At 46.2% G+C, this 17198-nt stretch overlaps 8 non-coding genes across 8 annotated transcripts; all 8 read left to right on the top strand.

Annotated features, from left to right (window-relative positions):
* Positions 1 to 8275: 8275 nt before the first annotated feature.
* Positions 8276 to 8347, top strand: trnaf-gaa. Its single transcript has one exon. It is a non-coding gene; the product is annotated as a tRNA-Phe (tRNA).
* Positions 8348 to 10422: 2075 nt separating this feature from the next.
* trnaf-gaa lies at positions 10423 to 10495 on the top strand. Its single transcript has one exon. It is a non-coding gene; the product is annotated as a tRNA-Phe (tRNA).
* Positions 10496 to 11913: 1418 nt separating this feature from the next.
* On the top strand, positions 11914 to 11986 carry trnaf-gaa. The gene has a single exon. It is a non-coding gene; the product is annotated as a tRNA-Phe (tRNA).
* Positions 11987 to 12120: 134 nt separating this feature from the next.
* On the top strand, positions 12121 to 12193 carry trnaf-gaa. The gene has a single exon. It is a non-coding gene; the product is annotated as a tRNA-Phe (tRNA).
* Positions 12194 to 13614: 1421 nt separating this feature from the next.
* trnaf-gaa lies at positions 13615 to 13687 on the top strand. Its single transcript has one exon. It is a non-coding gene; the product is annotated as a tRNA-Phe (tRNA).
* A 134-nt stretch (positions 13688 to 13821) lies between these two features.
* Positions 13822 to 13894, top strand: trnaf-gaa. Its single transcript has one exon. It is a non-coding gene; the product is annotated as a tRNA-Phe (tRNA).
* Positions 13895 to 15312: 1418 nt separating this feature from the next.
* trnaf-gaa lies at positions 15313 to 15385 on the top strand. The gene has a single exon. It is a non-coding gene; the product is annotated as a tRNA-Phe (tRNA).
* Positions 15386 to 15519: 134 nt separating this feature from the next.
* trnaf-gaa lies at positions 15520 to 15592 on the top strand. Its single transcript has one exon. It is a non-coding gene; the product is annotated as a tRNA-Phe (tRNA).
* Positions 15593 to 17198: the final 1606 nt, after the last annotated feature.

The following is a 17198-nucleotide window of genomic DNA, read 5'->3' as shown; positions in this document are numbered from 1 at the left end:
CAGTTTGCCCACTTAACCCTTCGTTGTGTTAATGTTTGCATTGTCAAGGGCAGACCAACAGAAATGCAATATTGTAAAATATGTACACATGCACTTTATCAGCTACCTGTCTGGTGAACTTTTATCTCTGAAACAATAATAATTATCAAAATACTTTTTTAAAGTGTGTTGTTTTTAATCAAATGTGTGGAGGAGGAGCTGATCTAATCTAACATTAGTATAGTGTTTTCAATGATAGTTTTAAATTGTGTTTGTGTAATAAAGAGAGACATCCTGCACACAGACATAATGTTCCACCACTTTGATGTGAATCTTCCTCGGCTCAGTCTGTCAACGTTTCATTCAGATTTTCTGATGAAAGATAGTCACGGTCATCATTTTAGGTATGAGGAAGAACTTATTAACTAGACATGCTTTCCAGGCCTCACCCACTGAAGCTATTTCACAGATTAAATATGAAGATAATAGATGTAAGAGATGAACTCCACATCAAAGAAATATCAATGTTAAAGAGGTGGTATTCTGCTTTTTGGCTTTTTCCCTTCTCCTTTATTGAGTTATATATCTTTTTTGTGCATGTAACAGGTTTGCAAAGTGAAAAAGCCCAAAGTCCAGCCCAAAGGGAGTTCCCATCTCCCACAGAAAGCTCTGCTCTGAACCGCTTGAATACAGCTCGTTTGTAGTCCAGCCCTTCACTTCCTTTACTGTGTGTGGCGTCACTATGACCAGCTACGTACTATCTCTGATTTGCGCTATGGAAGCATTTTTCGGCAAAGGCAGCAAAGATCGTCAGAACACCGGCAACAGTTCAACGTTTAGTCCTGATGGTAAGATGTGGAACAATGATGTTGTGGACTTGAGAGTTTCTTATACCATCTGCTAGGTTACGGTTGCAGTTTGAAGCTGGGGGTGTTGGCACATAGATAAGATGCTTGCCTTTGGTGTGGGAGACCTGCGTTCAATTCCCACTGTGAGACATCCGCCCTGAGCAAGACACTTAACCCCTCGTTGCTCCATAGGTGTGCGACCTCTGACATATATAGCAATTGTAAGTCGCTTTAGATGAAAGTGTCATCTAAGTATGTAAATGAAGTGGCTTTTATTTTGATCACATTACCATTTTTCTTACGACCCGCCCTTCTCTACTTCTACTTGCTAGTAGTCCATACCTGGGAACTGCACATGTGCAACTCCCAACAAAGATTTTGTACAATTAAAATGCATCACTCTGTAGCTCAAGAGCGCAGCGTACAACACACAGGGTGAAAAGAGGAGCTGCAGCAATGTGCAGTATGAGAAAAATAAAAGCAAATAAAATTAAACCATGTAAACCTGTTCTGGTACGACCCCTAAATAAGATTTTTAACCTGAAAATGAGTATAATACCACCTCTTTCAAATATTTTAAGGTCTAAATTAATTTCATACTAATTATGTGAATTAACTAATTAAAATGTGGTTAGAAAAATCTTATTTTACATGTAAAAAATATTAGATATTTGGTTTATTTGTAACACCCAAGTAATGAGCTCACTGAAAAATATCATGGACCCATTTATGTCAACTTACTTTTTTTTAAAATTTCAAATAGCTCAAAAACAACATTGAGACAACTAGAACATTTGAGTTACAGGTGAAACTCGAAAAAATTAGAATATTGTGCTAAATGTGAGATATTTCAAGCCTTTATTTGATATAATTTTGATGATTATTGCGTACAGCTTATGAAAACCCCAAATTCAAAATCTCAGAAAATTAGAATATTGTGAATAGGCTCAAAGTGTCCCACTCTTATCAGCTAATTAATCCAAAACACCTGCAAAGGGTTCCTGAGCCTTTAATTGGTCTCTCAGTCTGGTTTAATGGAAGAAGACTGCTGACCTGACAGTTATGCAGAAAACCATCATCGACACCCTCCACAAGGAGGGAAAGCCTCAAAAGGTAATTGCAAAAGAAGTTGGATGTTCAAAAAGTGCTGTATCAAGGTACATTAATAGAAAGTTAAGTGGAAAGGGAAAAGTGTGGAAGAAAAAGGTGCACAAGCAGCAGGGATGACCGTAGCCTGGAGGGGATTGTCAGGAAAAGGCCATTCAAATGTGTGGGGGAGCTTCACAAGGACTGAGGCTGGAGTTACTGCATCAAGAGCCACCACACACAGACGGGTCCTGGACACGGGCTTCAAATGTCGTATTCCTCTTGTCAAGCTGCTCCTGAACAACAAGACAGAAGCGTCTTACCTGGGCTAAAGGAAAAAAGAACTGGTCTGTTTCTCAGTGGTCCAAAGTCCTCTTTACTGATGAGAGCAAATTTTGCATCTCATTTGGAAACCAAGGTCCCAGAGTCTGGAAGAAGAATGGAGAGGCACACAATCCAAGATGCTTGAAGTCCAGTGTGAAGTTTCCACAGTCTGTGTTGGTTTGGGGAGCCATGTCATCTGCTGGTGTTGGTCCACTGTGCTTTATTAAGTCCAGAGTCAGCGCAGCCGTCTACCAGGACATTTTAGAGCACTTTATGCTTCCTTCAGCAGACGAGCTTTATGGAGATGCTGACTTCATTTTCCAGCAGGACTTGGCACCTGCCCACACTGCCGAAAGTACCAAAACCTGGTTCAATGACCATGGGATTACTGTGCTTGATTGGCCAGTAAACTCGCCTGAACCCCCATAGAGAATCTACGGGGCATTGCCAAGAGAAAGATGAAAGACATGAGACTGAAGAATGCAGAAGAGCTGAAGGCCGCTATTGAAGCATCCTGGTCTTCCATAACACCTCAGCAGTGCCACAGGCTGAAAGCATCCATGCCACGCCGCTTTGAGGCAGTAATTCATGCAAAAGGGGCCCAAACCAAGTACTGAGTACATATGCATGATTATACTTTTCAGAGGGCTGACATTTCTGTATTTAAAATCCTTTTTTTTTAATTGATGTAATATTCCAATTTTCTGAGATTTTGAATTTGGGGTTTTCATAAACTGTACGCAATAAACATCGAAATTATATCAAATAAAGGCTTGAAATATCTCACTTTGCATGTAATGAGTCTATATAATAGTTTCACCTTTTAAGGTGAATTACAAAAATAAATGAACTTTTGCACGATATGCTAATTTTCTGAGATGCACCTGTACATCAACTTTATGAACTTGAATTTGAGTTGAAACAAAGGCAATCTTCAAGTTGAGTAAACTTGCATTTTCAAGGCTGCAGGTGAACTTGCATTCCCAAGTTAAACTAACTTGAAATGTTATCTGAACTTAAAAATGTGAGTTGAAAGGGTGTAGAATTGTATGTTTGTTTAACAAGAGAAAGCAAGTTTCCTTGAATGGACAATGTAATATAGATAGTTGTTTTATTGAGTTCAAAATATAAATTATCATTAATTAACAAATTGTATAAAGTGACATCATGAGTTGACTCAACAAAAAGTACCAGTTTGAAATATTGCAGTGAGTAATGCAACAGTCAGCAGCAGACACAGTGAGCGGTTAGATAGAGAGCTGCAGGCTGCACACCTCCACCTTCTCAGACAGGTAACCAACTCTGTTCGCAGAGTCATTTTGTGTGCAGCATAAAGTCAGACCATGACTGCTCACTGAATTATGGAAAATAGCAATAACGACATAAATAATAATAATGACAATAGTTTGTTTAGCTGCACACAACATAACTCTGCAAACAGCGAAAGTGAAAGGAGTTGGTTACCTGGCTGAGAAGGTGGAGGTGTGCAGCCTGTCGCCTGCAGCCCTTTATCTAACAGCTAATAATAGCCTAATTCCATTGGTGGTTCATAGTTTGGTAAGATGCTTTGCTCCAAGTAGACAAAAAAGACATCGGTGCATGACAATATTGGCTGGCATTAGCAACTTGCTGGTAACTAGTTATTTGTTATACTAATACTTATGATATCCCATTAAAATCATCACCTGTTTGAATGTAAATAGGGATATAACTTCATATACAGTCCAGTGTTTCTCGTTTTCCCAGTCCAGTGTGGCCTGCCAGAGTCTAATCTGTTCCACCACAGTTTGTTAATGAAGCGAAAACATTCTCAAACTTCTCAGTAAAACATTAAACGCCATTGTTTTTTGTCATTGATTTGGCAAAGTACCTGTCAAACAAAATAAAATTGAAAGCGCCATATGGCTTTGTTCCCTTATTAAATCACAAAAGACTGCAGTTTAATTAAATAAGTATAATATGTATAAATAAGAAAAATCAGTATAAATAAGATAATAAATCAATATAAATAAGTTATTTTAGGAGGTTAAAAAAGTAACTAAGTAACTGTTACTTTTTAAGAATCGTATTTCTGATTGTGAAGGAAGATACCATGTGTTTGATAACGATGATGAAAAAAACCGCACACAAGTCAGTGAACTGATAACCAAGATTGACACCATGGTGAAGAAAAATGGAGGCAGCTGCTACACCAATGAGCTATAAAGAAAGAAATGAAGAGGATCCTGAAGGAGAAGGAAGAAGAGTTGACGAGAGAGAGGGAGGAGCTTCAAAGAAAATAAAAGGGAGATATGCAAAAAGAGAAAAGAAAGCAGAAATTGAAAAGGAGAGAAAACTTAAGGAAAGAACAAGAACACTAACCTAAGACAGTGAACATGGACACAGATAGAAAGCTCTGTCATGGCACCAAAAAGTGAATATATAAATCTTTCCCTTTTGGTACGGATATTGTTGAGAGAACAAGTCAAGTTAATTTCATTTCTACAGGCCAATGTCAAAAACTTTACAATCTGTCCAGCATACAATGAGTGACTATAACAATTAACAGTACTGATGGTGAAGGTTATGTTAGCAGTTAACTAACTATTGAAACTGCCCTAACCATGCTTTACACTGTCTAAAAAGAGACTTTAGAACATGAAGGATTTAACTGAAGCCTTTTTGCTCCCTTAGTTTATTAAAATAACCAGTGGATATCCAGGTTTGCTTCCAGTATGTTTGTTTTGTTGATATTTTATCAGTGTCTGCAGAAGTAACTTGTTTAGTAATAATGTGGTCAGACTGGCTGTAAAAAAATTTGTTTAAAACCATAGGATGGAGAAAATAAAACAGGTACATGACCACAGATCATTATTGGGGTTTAAGGCTGATATGAAATCCAGAAAATCCAATAAACACATAATAATCATCCCTCATAGGTGGTAATTAAGAGTTATAACAAACAAGTGTTAAAAAGCAGGGCACGTTACAGTTGTTGCAGTAGTAACAATAAACTTTTCTTCTTTTAGATAGACCAATGCGGATATGTCATTGATTAGACAATATGAGAAATGTTAAACTTGAATTATTTGTATGGTTTTATTATTTCCATAACAGCAAGTGTTTTACAGGGTAAAAACAACAAACAACAGGAATCTTGAAAGTGTTATTTTAAATGAAAAATAGGAACAATAGTAAAAAAAAAAAAAGACAGTAGACTCATAGTGCGGGAAGGTATGATAGAGGATCACAGTAAGGCTGCACTACAAAAGTGAGTTTTGAGAAGAGATTTCAATAATCACTACCTCCTCTGAGACATTGTTCCAGTCAGGAATTTAAAAGCCAAATTACTCACTGACTCTGTAGAATCATTTGTTTCAAAACTCTGGTCTATATCACTCAAATAACATTCAGGGTCTTCTTTGTTCCACTGTGTTCTTTAAAGTGTGTAATTTATAGTATATAGTAGATACAGTGTAGTTGTTTTTTTCTTGTTTCTGAAAGAAGTCGACAAACCAAGTGTTTGTTTTGTTCCATGTCAGATAAAATGGACGATTTACAACTGGTGACATCAAGATGAATCTTTAATCCCATGTTCTGTATTTGATCTTTGCTTTCTTTGTTTGTGTTTCTAAAATGTGAATAAAGTGTTTCCCTGTAGTTCAGTGTGGACTGTTGTTAATACAATGTGAATATGAAGTGATGAAACAGAACAGAGCTCACAGGTGCAGTACACAGAGAACGACCTATTGCTCAGCGCCACCAAACCGAGGAGCTGATTATTGATTTCAGCAAGAAGGAGATAAAGACACACTCCTGTCTACATCAGTGGAGCTGAGGTGGAGCAGGTGAACAGTTTCATGTTCCTGGGAATCAGCATTGCAGAGAAACTTATTTGGTCATCTCACATCTCCACACTGGTGAAGAAAGCTCAGAAATGACTATATTCTTGACGAAGCTCAAGAAGGACACATTCCCATGCCAAGTTCAGTTTTTAAAGAGGAGCATTAGAAAGCATCCTGACTGAAATCCAGGGGTGTTTCCAGGCTCTTGAAACAAATCTTTCATGTTTTCAACAATTTTTCTGCACCAATTTAATAAAATAACCTACCTCTAACCCTGGCAGCCCTCCCTCCTCTGCTTCACCTCGACCCTGGTCCGGTCCCAGGTCTGTGCATGGCTCTGTAGTGCAGTCCTCATCAGAGACAACAATGCTGTCATTGTGGAAGCTTTTACATGTAAAACAACTTGATGGTAACGGAAAAATATTTATGAACCTGTTTTAGGCTTTGCCTAATGCTACCACAGCTATCTGTTCAATTCAATTCAATTCAATTAATTTTATTTATATAGCGCCAAATCACAACAACAGTTATCTCACAGCGCTTTTCATAAAATAGCAGGTCTAGACCGTACTCGTTGTTATTTAGAGAAGCCCAACAATTCCCATCAAGAGCAAGCACTCGCTGCATAATGACAAGACATCAAACTACTGTAATATTCTTTAATTATGATAAAAAATATCCTGCTCAGAACTGCTGCTTCAACAATATCATCATATTATTTAGACTTAATCTCATATGTTTAGTGAAGTTTGCGGTGTTGCCAAAGTGTTTCACTGTCTTTGCACACACATCACAGAGAGCAACATTATTACCTTCACAGCTAAAATACAGCCAGACGTGACTGCTTTTACGGTCAGCCAGAGTCAGTATACAATCATAGATTGAATAATTAGACCATCCTGTTGATAGCAAGATACTTCTGAAAAAACACACACTCACTCAAATGACTGAGTTTAAATTTGATCCTTTATATGAGAATCAATCCTAGAGCAGGAAACATGTTCAGGTCAAAAGAAATGTAGATGTGGAAATTACACTCCTATGAAGGCCACAATTATTTGCTTTCATGCAAAGCATATCGTTTGTATATGCTGGTAAGAAATAAACATTTTCTGTTCTGAACATAGAATTTATTGCATGAGATTGTTTTAAAAAAAAGATTGTTAAAGAGGTACAGTGAATAGAAAAAGTCTACACACCCCTGTAAATGCCAAGGTCTTATGATGTAAAATAATGAGACAAAGATAAATCATGTCAGAACTTTTTCCACCTTTAATGTGACCTAATGTGAACAATTCAATAGAAAAACAAACTGAAATCTTCGAGGGGGAAAAATGAAAAATAAAACCTTACAATAACCCAAGTGTGCACCCTCTTATAACTGGGGATGCGGCGTGTTCAGAATTAACCAATCACAATCAAACTCAGGTTAACTATAAATCATTACATTTATATTTATTCGCTTTTATCCAAAGCGACTTACAATTGCTATACATGTCAGAGGTCACACACCGCTGGTGGGCAGACAAAGCAACAGCACCTAAAATAGCTCAGCTGGTAATGCGTTAGCCTGAAGATCCTCCTCCCAGCTGGGCGTGCCTGGAACATGGAACTCCTTCACTTGGGTTAAGGACTCATTCCCTACCTGGAGTTGGCACCCCACCCGTTTCCTGCTGAGAACCATGGCCTCAGATTTAGAGGTGCGAATCCTCATCCCAACCGCTTCACACTCTGCTGCCAACCGATCCAGTGAGAGCTGAAGGTCAAGGACCGATGACGCCATCAGGACCACATCATCCGCAAAAAGCAGCGACGAGATACCAAACCGCAACCCCTCCCCACCACGACTACGCCTCGTCATCCTGTCCATGGCTATCGCAAACAGGATTGGTGACAAAGCGCAGCCCTGGCGAAGGCCAACCCTCACCTGGAAAAAGTCCGACTTACAGCCGAGTACTCGGACACAGTTCTCGCTTTGGATGTACAGGGATTGGATAGCCCTGAGACGGGACCCCCTCACCCCGCACTACATATTCCATCTAATTTAGGAAACCGTTTTTAGACACTGGGTTAAAATGCTATTTAGGTAAAGTATATGTTTTTAATGATGAGGGATACAATCAAAATATTTGCTTTAAGCTCAGAGTACCTCTGTATCTCAGAAACGTTATCCTATGCTAGATCGGCCTCTGGTGGGCAGATGAGGCAACAGCGGCCGAAATAGCTCAGCTGGGAGAGCGTTAGACTGAAGATCTAAAGGTCCCTGGTTCATCCCGGGTTTCGGCAAGAGCCTGGTGGCTTTTGATGGCACAGAGGGAATACAATCAAAATATTTGCTTTAAAGCTCCGAAGAAACAGTGGATGTGAAACCCAAAGAAGAGATTCAACCGAGAAATACACCCACTATAGCCATTGTGTTTTGTAAAAGCCTTGACTTTCCCTGAACAGGCAGCATATTACACCACACTGCATCCACACACATTCCTTCCATCCATCTTCATCTGCTTATCCGGGGTCGGGCGCGGGGGCAGCAGCTCCAGCAGGGGACCCCAAACTTCTCTTTACCGAGCCACATTAACCAGCTCTGACCGGGGGATCCGGGGCGTTCCCAGGCCAGTGTGGAGATACAATCCCTCCACCTAGTCCTGGGTCTTCCCCTAGGCCTCCTCCCAGCTGGACCCGGGGCGTTCCCAGGCCAGTGTGGAGATACAATCCCTCCACCTAGTCCTGGGTCTTCCCCTAGGCCTCCTCCCAGCTGGACCCGGGGCGTTCCCAGGCCAGTGTGGAGATACAATCCCTCCACCTAGTCCTGGGTCTTCCCCTAGGCCTCCTCCCAGCTGGACGTGCCTGGAACACCTCCCTAGGGAGGCGTTCAGGAGGCATCCTTACCAGATGCCCAAACCACCTCAACTGGCTCCTTTCGACGCAAAGGAGCAGCGGCTCTACTCTGAGCTCCTTCACACTCTGCTGCCAACCGATCCAGTGAGAGCTGAAGGTCAAGGACCGATGACGCCATCAGGACCACATCATCCGCAAAAAGCAGCGACGAGATACCAAACCGCAACCCCTCCCCACCACGACTACGCCTCGACATCCTGTCCATGGCTATCGCAAACAGGATTGGTGACAAAGCGCAGCCCTGGCGAAGGCCAACCCTCACCTGGAAAAAGTCCGACTTACAGCCGAGTACTCGGACACAGTTCTCGCTTTGGATGTACAGGGATTGGATAGCCCTGAGACGGGACCCCCTCACCCGCACTACATATTCCATCTAATTTAGGAAACCGTTTTGGAGATACAATCCCTCCACCTAGTCCTGGGTCTTCCCCTAGGCCTCCTCCCAGCTGGACGTGCCTGGAACACCTCCCTAGGGAGGCGTTCAGGAGGCATCCTTACCAGATGCCCAAACCACCTCAACTGGCTCCTTTCGACGCAAAGGAGCAGCGGCTCTACTCTGAGCTCCTCGCGGATGGCTGAGCTTCTCACCTTATCTCTAAGGGAGACACCAGCCACCCGCCTGAGGAAACCCATTTCGGCCGCTTGTACCCGCGACCTCGTTCTGTCGGTCATGACCCAGCCTTCATGACCATAGGTGAGGGTAGGAACGAAAATTGACCGGCGGATCGAGAGCTTTGCCTTACGGCTCGGCTCTCTTTTTGTCACAACGGTGCGGTAAGGCGAGTGCAATACTGCCCCGCTGCTCCGATTCTGCGGCCAATCTCCTGCTCCAGTCTCCCTCACGCGTGAACAAGACCCCGAGGTACTTGAACTCCTTCACTTAGGGTAAGGACTCATTCCCTACCTGGAGTTGGCACCCCACCCGTTTCCTGCTGAGAACCATGGCCTCAGATTTAGAGGTGCGAATCCTCATCCCAACCGCTTCACACTCTGCTGACAACCGATCCAGTGAGAGCTGAAGGTCAAGGACCGATGACGCCATCAGGACCACATCATCCGCAAAAAGCAGCGACGAGATACCAAACCGCAACCCCTCCCCACCACGACTACGCCTCGACATCCTGTCCATGGCTATCGCAAACAGGATTGGTGACAAAGCGCAGCCCTGGCGAAGGCCAACCCTCACCTGGAAAAAGTCCGACTTACAGCCGAGTACTCGGACACAGTTCTCGCTTTGGATGTACAGGGATTGGATAGCCCTGAGACGGGACCCCCTCACCCCGCACTACATATTCCATCTAATTTAGGAAACCGTTTTTAGACACTGGATTAAAATGCTATTTAGGTAAAAGTATATGTTTTTAATGATGAGGGAATACAATCAAAATATTTGCTTTAAAGCTCAAGAGTACCTGTGCTGCGTATCTCAGAAATGTTATCCTATGCTAGATCGGCCAACAGCGGCCGAAATAGCTCAGCTGGGAGAGAGATAGACTGAAGATCTAAAGGTCCCTGGTTCGATCCCGGGTTTCGGCAAGAGCCCGGTGGCTTTTGATGGCACAGAGGGAATACAATCAAAATATTTGCTTTAAAGCTCCGAAGAAACAGTGGATGTGAAACCCAAAGAAGAGATTCAACCGTGAAATACACCCACTATAGCCATTGTGTTTTGTAAAAGCCTTGACTTTCCCTGAACAGGCAGCATATTACACCACACTGCATCCACACATTCCTTCCATCCATCTTCATCTGCTTATCCGGGGTCGGGCGCGGGGGCAGCAGCTCCAGCAGGGGACCCCAAACTTCTCTTTACCGAGCCACATTAACCAGCTCTGACCGGGGGATCCCGGGGCGTTCCCAGGCCAGTGTGGAGATACAATCCCTCCACCTAGTCCTGGGTCTTCCCCTAGGCCTCCTCCCAGCTGGACGTGCCTGGAACACCTCCCTAGGGAGGCGTTCAGGAGGCATCCTTACCAGATGCCCAAACCACCTCAACTGGCTCCTTTCGACGCAAAGGAGCAGCGGCTACTCTGAGCTCCTCGCGGATGGCTGAGCTTCTCACCTTATCTCTAAGGGAGACACCAGCCACCCGCCTGAGGAAACCCATTTCGGCCGCTTGTACCCGCGACCTCGTTCTGTCGGTCATGACCCAGCCTTCATGACCATAGGTGAGGGTAGGAACGAAAATTGACCGGCGGATCGAGAGCTTTGCCTTACGGCTCGGCTCTCTTTTTGTCACAACGGTGCGGTAAAGCGAGTGCAATACTGCCCCCGGCTCCGATTCTGCGGCCAATCTCCTGCTCCAGTCTCCCCTCACGCGTGAACAAGACCCCGAGGTACTTGAACTCCTTCACTTGGGGTAAGGACTCATTCCCTACCTGGAGTTGGCACCCCACCCGTTTCCTGCTGAGAACCATGGCCTCAGATTTAGAGGTGCGAATCCTCATCCCAACCGCTTCACACTCTGCTGCCAACCGATCCAGTGAGAGCTGAAGGTCAAGGACCGATGACGCCATCAGGACCACATCATCCGCAAAAAGCAGCGACGAGATACCAAACCGCAACCCCTCCCCACCACGACTACGCCTCGACATCCTGTCCATGGCTATCGCAAACAGGATTGGTGACAAAGCGCAGCCCTGGCGAAGGCCAACCCTCACCTGGAAAAAGTCCGACTTACAGCCGAGTACTCGGACACAGTTCTCGCTTTGGATGTACAGGGATTGGATAGCCCTGAGACGGGACCCCCTCACCCCGCACTACATATTCCATCTAATTTAGGAAACCGTTTTTAGACACTGGATTAAAATGCTATTTAGGTAAAAGTATATTTTTAATGATGAGGGAATACAATCAAAATATTTGCTTTAAAGCTCAAGAGTACCTGTGCTGTGTTATCTCAGAAACGTTATCCTATGCTAGATCGGCCTCTGTGGGCAGATGAGGCAACAGCGGCCGAAATAGCTCAGCTGGGAGAGCGTTAGACTGAAGATCTAAAGGTCCCTGGTTCGATCCCGGGTTTCGGCAAGAGCCCGGTGGCTTTTGATGGCACAGAGGGAATACAATCAAAATATTTGCTTTAAAGCTCAAGAGTACCTCTGTATCTCAGAAACGTTATCCTATGCTAGATCGGCCTCTGGTGGGCAGATGAGGCAACAGCGGCCGAAATAGCTCAGCTGGGAGAGCGTTAGACTGAAGATCTAAAGGTCCCTGGTTCGATCCCGGGTTTCGGCAAGAGCCCGGTGGCTTTTGATGGCACAGAGGGAATACAATCAAAATATTTGCTTTAAAGCTCCGAAGAAACAGTGGATGTGAAACCCAAAGAAGAGATTCAACCGAGAAATACACCCACTATAGCCATTGTGTTTTGTAAAAGCCTTGACTTTCCCTGAACAGGCAGCATATTACACCACACTGCATCCACACACATTCCTTCCATCCATCTTCATCTGCTTATCCGGGGTCGGGGCGCGGGGGCAGCAGCTCCAGCAGGGGACCCCAAACTTCTCTTTACCGAGCCACATTAACCAGCTCTGACCGGGGGATCCCGGGGCGTTCCCAGGCCAGTGTGGAGATACAATCCCTCCACCTAGTCCTGGGTCTTCCCCTAGGCCTCCTCCCAGCTGGACGTGCCTGGAACACCTCCCTAGGGAGGCGTTCAGGAGGCATCCTTACCAGATGCCCAAACCACCTCAACTGGCTCCTTTCGACGCAAAGGAGCAGCGGCTCTACTCTGAGCTCCTCGCGGATGGCTGAGCTTCTCACCTTATCTCTAAGGGAGACACCAGCCACCCGCTGAGGAAACCCATTTCGGCCGCTTGTACCCGCGACCTCGTTCTGTCGGTCATGACCCAGCCTTCATGACCATAGGTGAGGGTAGGAACGAAAATTGACCGGCGGATCGAGAGCTTTGCCTTACGGCTCGGCTCTTTTTGTCACAACGGTGCGGTAAAGCGAGTGCAATACTGCCCCCGCTGCTCCGATTCTGCGGCCAATCTCCTGCTCCAGTCTCCCCTCACGCGTGAACAAGACCCCGAGGTACTTGAACTCCTTCACTTGGGGTAAGGACTCATTCCCTACCTGGAGTTGGCACCCCACCCGTTTCCTGCTGAGAACCATGGCCTCAGATTTAGAGGTGCGAATCCTCATCCCAACCGCTTCACACTCTGCTGCCAACCGATCCAGTGAGAGCTGAAGGTCAAGGACCGATGACGCCATCAGGACCACATCATCCGCAAAAAGCAGCGACGAGATACCAAACCGCAACCCCTCCCCACCACGACTACGCCTCGACATCCTGTCCATGGCTATCGCAAACAGGATTGGTGACAAAGCGCAGCCCTGGCGAAGGCCAACCCTCACCTGGAAAAGTCCGACTTACAGCCGAGTACTCGGACACAGTTCTCGCTTTGGATGTACAGGGATTGGATAGCCCTGAGACGGGACCCCCTCACCCGCACTACATATTCCATCTAATTTAGGAAACCGTTTTTAGACACTGGTTAAAATGCTATTTAGGTAAAAGTATATGTTTTTAATGATGAGGGAATACAATCAAATATTTGCTTTAAAGCTCAAGAGTACCTGTGCTGCGTTATCTCAGAAACGTTATCCTATGCTAGATCGGCCTCTGGTGGGCAGATGAGGCAACAGCGGCCGAAATAGCTCAGCTGGGAGAGCGTTAGACTGAAGATCTAAAGGTCCCTGGTTCGATCCCGGGTTTCGGCAAGAGCCCGGTGGCTTTTGATGGCACAGAGGGAATACAATCAAAATATTTGCTTTAAAGCTCAAGAGTACCTCTGTATCTCAGAAACGTTATCCTATGCTAGATCGGCCTCTGGTGGGCAGATGAGGCAACAGCGGCCGAAATAGCTCAGCTGGGAGAGCGTTAGACTGAAGATCTAAAGGTCCCTGGTTCGATCCCGGGTTTCGGCAAGAGCCCGGTGGCTTTTGATGGCACAGAGGGAATACAATCAAAATATTTGCTTTAAAGCTCCGAAGAAACAGTGGATGTGAAACCCAAAGAAGAGATTCAACCGAGAAATACACCCACTATAGCCATTGTGTTTTGTAAAAGCCTTGACTTTCCCTGAACAGGCAGCATATTACACCACACTGCATCCACACACATTCCTTCCATCCATCTTCATCTGATCCGGGGTCGGGGCGCGGGGGCAGCAGCTCCAGCAGGGGACCCCAAACTTCTCTTTACCGAGCCACATTAACCAGCTCTGACCGGGGGATCCCGGGGCGTTCCCAGGCCAGTGTGGAGATACAATCCCTCCACCTAGTCCTGGGTCTTCCCCTAGGCCTCCTCCCAGCTGGACGTGCCTGGAACACCTCCCTAGGGAGGCGTTCAGGAGGCATCCTTACCAGATGCCCAAACCACCTCAACTGGCTCCTTTCGACGCAAAGGAGCAGCGGCTCTACTCTGAGCTCCTCGCGGATGGCTGAGCTTCTCACCTTATCTCTAAGGGAGACACCAGCCACCCGCCTGAGGAAACCCATTTCGGCCGCTTGTACCCGCGACCTCGTTCTGTCGGTCATGACCCAGCCTTCATGACCATAGGTGAGGGTAGGAACGAAAATTGACCGGCGGATCGAGAGCTTTGCCTTACGGCTCGGCTCTCTTTTGTCACAACGGTGCGGTAAAGCGAGTGCAATACTGCCCCGCTGCTCCGATTCTGCGGCCAATCTCCTGCTCCAGTCTCCCCTCACGCGTGAACAAGACCCCGAGGTACTTGAACTCCTTCACTTGGGGTAAGGACTCATTCCCTACCTGGAGTTGGCACCCCACCCGTTTCCTGCTGAGAACCATGGCCTCAGATTTAGAGGTGCGAATCCTCATCCCAACCGCTTCACACTCTGCTGCCAACCGATCCAGTGAGAGCTGAAGGTCAAGGACCGATGACGCCATCAGGACCACATCATCCGCAAAAAGCAGCGACGAGATACCAAACCGCAACCCCCCCACCACGACTACGCCTCGACATCCTGTCCATGGCTATCGCAAACAGGATTGGTGACAAAGCGCAGCCCTGGCGAAGGCCAACCCTCACCTGGAAAAAGTCCGACTTACAGCCGAGTACTCGACACAGTTCTCGCTTTGGATGTACAGGGATTGGATAGCCCTGAGACGGGACCCCCTCACCCCGCACTACATATTCCATCTAATTAGGAAACCGTTTTTAGACACTGGATTAAAATGCTATTTAGGTAAAAGTATATGTTTTAATGATGAGGGAATACAATCAAAATATTTGCTTTAAAGCTCAAGAGTACCTGTGCTGCGTTATCTCAGAAACGTTATCCTATGCTAGATCGGCCTCTGGTGGGCAGATGAGGCAACAGCGGCCGAAATAGCTCAGCTGGGAGAGCGTTAGACTGAAGATCTAAAGGTCCCTGGTTCGATCCCGGGTTTCGGCAAGAGCCCGGTGGCTTTTGATGGCACAGAGGGAATACAATCAAAATATTTGCTTTAAAGCTCAAGAGTACCTCTGTATCTCAGAAACGTTATCCTATGCTAGATCGGCCTCTGGTGGGCAGATGAGGCAACAGCGGCCGAAATAGCTCAGCTGGGAGAGCGTTAGACTGAAGATCTAAAGGTCCCTGGTTCGATCCCGGGTTTCGGCAAGAGCCCGGTTTTGATGGCACAGAGGGAATACAATCAAAATATTTGCTTTAAAGCTCCGAAGAAACAGTGGATGTGAAACCCAAAGAAGAGATTCAACCGAGAAATACACCCACTATAGCCATTGTGTTTTGTAAAAGCCTTGACTTTCCCTGAACAGGCAGCATATTACACCACACTGCATCCCACACATTCCTTCCATCCATCTTCATCTGCTTATCCGGGGTCGGGGCGCGGGGGCAGCAGCTCCAGCAGGGGACCCAAACTTCTCTTTACCGAGCCACATTAACCAGCTCTGACCGGGGGATCCCGGGGCGTTCCCAGGCCAGTGTGGAGATACAATCCCTCCACCTAGTCCTGGGTCTTCCCCTAGGCCTCCTCCCAGCTGGACGTGCCTGGAAACCTCCCTAGGGAGGCGTTCAGGAGGCATCCTTACCAGATGCCCAAACCACCTCAACTGGCTCCTTTCGACGCAAAGGAGCAGCGGCTCTACTCTGAGCTCCTCGCGGATGGCTGAGCTTCTCACCTTATCTCTAAGGGAGACACCAGCCACCCGCCTGAGGAAACCCATTTCGGCCGCTTGTACCCGCGACCTCGTTCTGTCGGTCATGACCCAGCCTTCATGACCATAGGTGAGGGTAGGAACGAAAATTGACCGGCGGATCGAGAGCTTTGCCTTACGGCTCGGCTCTCTTTTTGTCACAACGGTGCGGTAAAGCGAGTGCAATACTGCCCCCGCTGCTCCGATTCTGCGGCCAATCTCCTGCTCCAGTCTCCCCTCACGCGTGAACAAGACCCCGAGGTACTTGAACTCCTTCACTTGGGGTAAGGACTCATTCCCTACCTGGAGTTGGCACCCCACCGTTTCCTGCTGAGAACCATGGCCTCAGATTTAGAGGTGCGAATCCTCATCCCAACCGCTTCACACTCTGCTGCCAACCGATCCAGTGAGAGCTGAAGGTCAAGGACCGATGACGCCATCAGGACCACATCATCCGCAAAAAGCAGCGACGAGATACCAAACCGCAACCCCTCCCCACCACGACTACGCCTCGACATCCTGTCCATGGCTATCGCAAACAGGATTGGTGACAAAGCGCAGCCCTGGCGAAGGCCAACCCTCACCTGGAAAAAGTCCGACTTACAGCCGAGTACTCGGACACAGTTCTCGCTTTGGATGTACAGGGATTGGATAGCCCTGAGACGGGACCCCCTCACCCGCACTACATATTCCATCTAATTTAGGAAACCGTTTTTAGACACTGGATTAAAATGCTATTTAGGTAAAAGTATATGTTTTAATGATGGGAATACAATCAAAATATTTGCTTTAAAGCTCAAGAGTACCTGTGCTGCGTTATCTCAGAACGTTATCCTATGCTAGATCGGCCTCTGGTGGGCAGATGAGGCAACAGCGGCCGAAATAGCTCAGCTGGGAGAGCGTTAGACTGAAGATCTAAAGATCCCGGGTTTCGGCAAGAGCCCGGTGGCTTTTGATGGCACAGAGGGAATACAATCAAAATATTTGCTTTAAAGCTCAAGAGTACCTCTGAATCTCAGAAACGTTATCCTATGCTAGATCGGCCTCTGGTGGGCAGATGAGGCAAC

This window comes from Micropterus salmoides, unplaced genomic scaffold (genome assembly GCF_014851395.1).
Source record: "Micropterus salmoides isolate LMB-PRFRI ecotype aquatic unplaced genomic scaffold, ASM1485139v1 Ms_hic_scaffold_2, whole genome shotgun sequence".
Taxonomy (NCBI): domain Eukaryota; kingdom Metazoa; phylum Chordata; class Actinopteri; order Centrarchiformes; family Centrarchidae; genus Micropterus; species Micropterus salmoides.
This window is presented reverse-complemented; position numbering and strand designations above follow the sequence as displayed.